Raw genomic sequence first — 7313 nt, 5'->3', positions numbered from 1 at the left:
GTTTAATTTCATGGAAATTATTTTTTCCCGAATAAGGTGGTATTATCCATGCTACTGGTAGTACTTCTAGTCTCGGTGGCTTCGGCCTTTGCCTTCCTCAAGCACCTTTGGATGCTAATTGAGCCCGTACTCATGCATCCCATTAACTACTTCAACCACTTGTCCAGTCTCTTGCGCATAAAATGCAACCGCATTGTCGTCCTTCCTAAAAACAATGATTCGACACCACCAAAAACTTCCGCACCGTCTCATTGCCAAATTGTGTCACGGAGACCCACCCCAAAATGAGGATCATGTCGCTGACTAACAATGTCATGCCCCCATAACCACGAAGGACATGAGTGTCCCAACAAGCATGGAGTGGCCCATGCTTGCTCCTCGAAGTTCTCTGGCAATACAGGGCACATCACCACAAGGAGTCTGCTTCTACATAGCATAGGTCTTCTGTATTAGTCATGTACAAACCGACAAGGTCTCTACTACCATATGTAGCATAATTTCCATTGGACCACCCCCTAACTGACTCGTGGTCTATAAACCTACCTTGTAATAGTAAAAATAAAATGAACTGCTTAGAGTGAACTTCGAGTCATAGTAACGTACCATGATCATGGCCTTGACGTTGTCGCGGGTGAAGTGGAGGGCGTCCTTCCCTTTGGATAGGTTCGCGTCGGCGAGGAAAGCGAGCAGGCCATCTACCAAGTCGGCGTCGGCATCGGCGGGGTTCTTCCCTCTCCTCACGTGGTCGTCGATTATCTTGTCTGTAAACTTGTCGACGGCGCTGCGCGCTGCGTGGAGGCGGCGGTTGAAGCCCAGCCGGGCCGTCCACCGGAGCCACGGGAAGTAGTCGCCGGCGTGGAACTCGCCTAAGATCTTGGAGAACACCCGGAGGATGACGACGAACTCGTCCAGTCCCTCGTCGCCGGCGCTGAAGGCAGCGCGGAAGATGACGCCCACGGTGTGGTTGAAGATGAGCTCGCCTAGGTTCACGGCCTGGCCGCTGCGCCTGCCCACGTCGCGGGCCAGCGCCCCGTACCCGTCGCGCACGGCGAGCCACGTCTCGGCGCGGCGCCGGCTGAAGAGGGTTGTGGCGCAGAGCCTGCGCATCTCGCGCACGTGGGCGCCGCCGTCCGCGAACGCCAGGTCGGAGCGGCCGTAGGTGAGGTAAACGTTGGCGGCGGTGGCCGGGCGGTTCGAGAAGGCGCCGTCACGCGCCTGCAGGACCTCCCGCGCGTGCTCCGGCGTCGACACCGCCACCACGTGGAGGCAGCCGAGGCGGAGGTGCAGCAGCCCGCCGTACTTCTCCGCCAGCCCCACCAGCCCGCGGTGCGTCAGCTGGTTCACCAGCGTCATGTTACCGACGATGGGCAGCGGCTTCGGGCCCGGAGGGAACGGCGCGTAGCCCCGCCGTCTCCGTCTCCGCAGGGTGGCCAAGGCCACCAAGACGAGGAACAGCCAGATCAGTGGGTCCTGGAGACACTCCACGGCCATCTTTGCGAAGGCAGCCATTAATGGCATGCACGATCTAGCTCAGGATACTACGCTTTCTCACTTGCAAGCCAGAATATATAATCCTATACAATGCCGTAGCGAGGAATTTTCAACGCCCCGGACCAGCCTTGTACCAGTGCGCTCCTGTAGCTACAATGCACGAAGCATTTTCTCTTCACGCCCTGGGCCACGGCCTGGTGGCAGCCCGGGGCTTGTCGACGCCCCTGATCCTATATACTCCCTCCGGAAATTTTTGTCTTAAATTTGTTTAAATACAGATGTATCAATTCATATTTTAGTATCATATATATCCATATCTAGACGAATCTAAGACAAAAAAATTCGGACGGAGGAAGTATATATAGCTAAATCCAATACTTGTGTGTGTAAATTCCAGAAAACATACCATGGTAGTAGCTGCTTAAACATCTAACCTTTGTCAGGTAGAGAGAATAAAGCAATTGAAACACAAATTTATTCCTCTACATGTTGCTCGTGGGCAAATTTATAATTCATGGGTGATCCAGGATATTGCTTGATAATGTAGCCAGGTGGTACGGAGGGTTTGTAAAACAATCAGCTGGCGGATGCAATGAGCACTTGCGCAGTACTCCCAATAATTGGTGAGGGCGCAGAAGGGTGTTGATGTTCTAGCTAATTAAGGGCGTCTCGGATGGTAGCCCCTAAACTGACACAAGAAATGTCATTTTTCACGTTCGAATGTGGTCAACAGACGTGATGTGAAAAGTAGCCATCTAATCTTTAATCAGAAAAAATCTCCATTTGTCCTGTTGAGGAGAGAGAGAGAGAGGGGAGGAGGACAATGTGGTTACTTTTTATTGGTCAAGTGCATGTCCAAACTCCGGCATAACTCTTTTATGTTGCTCCGGTTTGCGGGAAAATGAACGTCTTGACCACTCCACGGATGCAGGTCCTCGTTGGATGATAAGAGTTGACAATAGTGCTCCGGACACCACAATTCGAACATATACGGGTCAGGGTGTGCATTCGGTTTTTTCATTTTGATTCAATTCGGTTTATACGGTTGTGGTTTATACAGTTTTTATACTTTGGTTTATACGGTCTTATACATAGATACGGTTCGGTCTTAGTAATAATGATTAATTACCAGATTAACTAAAGTTGACATGAATTTTTGAGCCAACACCTAACTTTTTCATGTGTAAATACATGATATGTATCATAACGAGGAAAAAACAATTATAAAAGGATAAAGAATGGACGTTAGGTAGGCAGTTAGGCGAATCACGTAAACTAAAGCACTGAATGGGCTAGAAAGTATTGTACTATAGTAGCCCATTATGCTTTTAAAACCAAAAAACCACATTTTTGGTTAATTTGGTTTAGCCATATGGATTTCGGTTTCTAACCGAAAAAACTGAATGCAAATGGTTTTCATATTTCAAAATTGAAACTGAAATCGAAACCTAAAAAGACCAAAATTTCTGTTCGGTTCATTTTTTTGTTTGGTTTTTGGTTCGGTTTTGCACACTTGATATACGGGAGCTTTGACTGTCTCTTTTGAAAATGCCCTAAGCACCATAAGTTGTCAAAGTACAACCAAATGATGACGATATATACTCAGGATGGTCCCAATGGTGGCATGTTGCTCCAATTATCGTTGCATGTTGTTTTTCTATCTTTGCTATTTGACTTATTGGTGCCTCCTGGATCACAGAATGTTGTTTTGTTACCAATATCACTACAGGAATTGGCTTCAATGCCGACGGCCTGAAGCCGTTGGCATAATACCAAAAACCCTCGGCAAAAGGTATGCCAAAGGCTATCGTCGGCATATGGTCGTCGTCTTCAATTTCCTCAGCAGCTAGCCAGATGGTCGTTGACATATAAGATCGATCAGCATACATGACAATGCCGAAGGTTTTCTTGCCTTCGGCATTGAAAAGCCGTCAGAAAAAAAATATTGTGGCCTGTTGGACATCGTCTGGACATGTATGCCGAGGGCTCTGCCGTCGGCATAAATCGCCACATGGCAACACCTAGTACCCCTTGGTGTTGTGCTATGCCAAGGGCAAAGCTGTCGGCATACTTGGGGGATATACCGAGGGCATTGTCGTCAACATACATCGCCACACGGCTGCACCTGGTGCTCCCTAGAAGGGTGCTTTGCCGAGGGCGAAGTCATCGACATACCTGGGAACTATGCCAAGGGTTTTACCATGGGCATACGCGCAACGTGGAGGCACCTAGTGCTATGCCGAGGGCTTAGCCTTCGGCATATAGGTGTTTCTATTTTTTGGCTTTTGCTTCTGCCGTGCAATTTGAAATACCCACATGCCCTAATACCCAGATACATAACATTGATCATCATCAAATCCACATGTATAACATCAAACCACCAGGAAGGATATGGTTCACAATTCAAATAAAGGATTGTAGAAGGACTTAAGTGCATAAACTACAATGCCATTAACAAAGCAATTAATAAAAGTAATAAGAATCCGCAATGTAATTTTATTACTAATACAAAAGTAGGATCTAAAAAGTGAATAAAGGAAACTTTAATGATAAGTATTATTATTAAAATGAAATGATATCAGTATACAATCTACAATAAGAAACTATAAACCTTATTCATATAAATAAAATTACAAATATTCAAGATACACTTGAAGAAAAATAAATAAAAGAAGAACGGAAAGCCTTCAAACGTCTAACACAAACACACAACAAACATGAAAGAGTTGTGTGAGGTAAAAATGTAGCATTCCCCTAAGGTAAGTGCCTTTGCTATTGGAGCTAGCACTTAGGAATTTGGAAACATTAGCAAGTCGGGTAGGAGAATGATCCAAGAGAAAAACAGAGCCAACAAAACATGGATCAGAACAAAACCCAAAGATCAACTCAATTTAGCACCAACTCCATGCTTATGAAATCCCTTAATTGATTCAGGTTAGTTTTTAGATTAAATCCAACTAACCCATCACTATAATAAATCATTTGTCTAATGACAATGGACAAATGAATTCATGTGTACGGAATAAAGCCAACAATTGATAAAGATCACAACCAGACATGCTTATCGTAATCGGCGAGCAGGCAGACCATCTACCAAGTCAGTGTCGGCATCGACGGGGTTCTTCCATCTCGTGAGGTGATCGTCTATTATCTTGTCAGTAAACTTGTCAAGGGCGTTGCGCTCTGTGTTGAGGCGATGGTTGAAGCCCAGCCGGGCAGTCCAGCGGAGCCACGGGAAGTAGTCGCCGACATGGAACTCGCCTAAGATCTTGGAGAATACCCGGAGCGGCCGTAGTTGAGGTAAACGTTGGCGGTGGTGGCCGCCCGTTTCAAGAAGCGGATGTACGTCCCGCGCCGATAGAACGTTGGCGGTCGTGCTCGCTTTCCTTTGGAAATGCCTAAGCCCCTTAAGTTGTCAAGGTAAGACAACCAAATAATGTCGATATATACTTAGGACGGTCCCAGTAGTGGCATGATGCTCCAATTATTGTTGCATGTTGCTTTGCTATCTTTGCTATTTGAGTTAGTGGTGCCTCCTAGATCACATAATGTTGTTTTGTTACCCGTATCACTACATGAATCATCTTTGATGTCGATGGCCTAAAGCCGTCGGCATAATACCAAAAACCCTCAGCAAAGGACTATGTCGACGGCTACCCTCGGCATATAGCCGTCGTCTTCAATTTCCTCGGCAACTAGCCAAATGGCCATTGACATATAAAAGCCGCTGGCATACATGGCAACGGCAAAGGTTCTCCGTTGTCGTCGACATAGAAAAACAGTCATGAAATAAGAAACATTGTGGTTAGTTGGACGGCTCCCGGGCATGTATACCGAGGGATCTACTGTCGGCATAACTCGCCACATGGCAGCACCTAGTACTCCCTGGTACGATGCTTTGCCGAGGGTAAAGTTGTCGACATTCTTGGGGGATATACCGAGGGCATTGTCGTCAGCATACATCACCACGCAACATCCACTGGTGCTCACTAGAAGGGTGCTTTTCTGAGGGCAAAGTCGACAACATACATGGGAGCTATGCCCAGGGCTTTGCCGTCGGCATATGTGCCACGTGCAGGCAGCTGGTGCTATATATGCCGAGGCCTTTGCCGTTGGCATATAGGTGTTTCAATTATTTTTTGTTTGCTTTTGCTTCTGCCCTGCAATATAAAATACCCACATGGCGTAATACCTACATACATATCAGGGATCATCATGAAATCTACATATATAACATCAAATCCACAAGTATAACATCAAACCCACATGAAGGACTTTGTTCACAATTCAAATAAAGGATTACATAAGGACTTAAGTACATAAACTACAATTCAATTAGCAAACCAATTAATAGAAATAATAAGAATTCATAATGTAATTCTATTACTAATATAAAAGTAGGATCCAAAAATTGAATAAAGGAAACTTTATTGATAAGTATTATTATTACAAAATGAAATGATAAAATTATACAATCTGGAATACGAAACTATAAACTTTATTCATATAAATACAATTACAAATATTCAAGATACATTTGAAGAAGAATAAATAAAAGAAGAAAGGAAAAGTCCTACACTAAACCTATACTAAACCATCTAGTGTTTCTTCTCTTGATGATCTTCAAACCTCCAACAGAAATAAACAACAAACAGGAAATAGTTGTGTCAAGTTAAAATGTAGCATTCCCCAAAGGGAAATGCATTTGCTCTTGGAGCTAGCACCTAGGAATTTGGAAACATTAGCCAAATGCCAATAGTGACTGAGTTGCTCAAGTGAACAGTGAGCAAATAGAACCAATGAAACAGTACCAATATGCCAATAGGATCAATAGATGACAATCAGAGCAAGTCGGGTAGGAGAATGATCCAAGAGAAAAGCAGAGCCAATAAAATATGGACTAAAACCAAACCCAAAGATCAACTCAAATTAGCACCAGCTCCATGCTTATGAAATGCTTCAGTTGAGATGGGTTAGTTTTTGGACAAATGAATTCCTATGTACGGAATAAAGCCAACACTAGATGAAGATCACAACTAGCCATGCTTTTCAACAAACACAGTACACAACAGCTGTTGCCCTAACTACAGAGCAATAGAGCCTCTCAGCCTGCCACAGCACACATGCAACTCAATAGCACATAGCTGAGTTACACATGTGTGTCAAGCAGCCAAGTGACCACTAGGCCCATAAATGGGACACATGTGTCAATTAGTGTTCTTAGTCACGGCTCTTGCATCTAATTAATGTTGGTTATAATCTCGACACATGACGGGCTTGAACTTATATGCACATTTCCCCCCGGACAATTATTGAAAAAATTACATGTCCACTCTTAGCAACTTCTACTTATAATAACTTAACCTTCTGTATTTGTGAGAGATGTACTTCTAACTCAAGCTTTTACAGTTAAGCTCCACTCAATAAAAATATTAATACAATATATGGACACTCTCTTTTACCAACATATATTGATTATATTCCACACACAGTTCTTCTTAGGGATAAATATTTTTTCATCTTATATAAAATTCGTGTTACATGTATTTCCTGCGATATTGCTAGATCGTAAATTTAACTCACAAAACTCATGATATATATCACAAAACGCATACTAGCTTGTTTGATATATAACCCAAATTTCACAAAAAAACATTTTTCCTTGGCATATAATTCAAATTTTGTTGATCAAACTGATAATTAGGAAATACATGAATGCCTTATAAATTGGAAGAGGAATTGTAATTAAGTTGGTGCATAGGCACCTTTCAAAAAGAGTTGGTGCATCGGCAATTCAAATAAAGCCGAATCAAACACACCAC

The 7313-nt window shown here is 43.8% G+C and overlaps 1 pseudogene; it reads right to left on the bottom strand.

Moving 5' to 3' along the window:
- LOC119266758 overlaps nucleotides 1–1518 on the bottom strand; it is a 3383-nt pseudogene extending 1865 nt beyond the window's left edge.
- Between the last annotated feature and the right edge of the window lie 5795 nt (nucleotides 1519–7313).

Source organism: Triticum dicoccoides, chromosome 3A, assembly GCF_002162155.2.
Source record: "Triticum dicoccoides isolate Atlit2015 ecotype Zavitan chromosome 3A, WEW_v2.0, whole genome shotgun sequence".
In the NCBI taxonomy this organism is placed as follows: Eukaryota; Viridiplantae; Streptophyta; class Magnoliopsida; order Poales; family Poaceae; genus Triticum; species Triticum dicoccoides.
The sequence above is the reverse complement of the archived record's forward strand: the minus strand, read 5'-3'. Positions and strand labels throughout refer to the sequence as shown.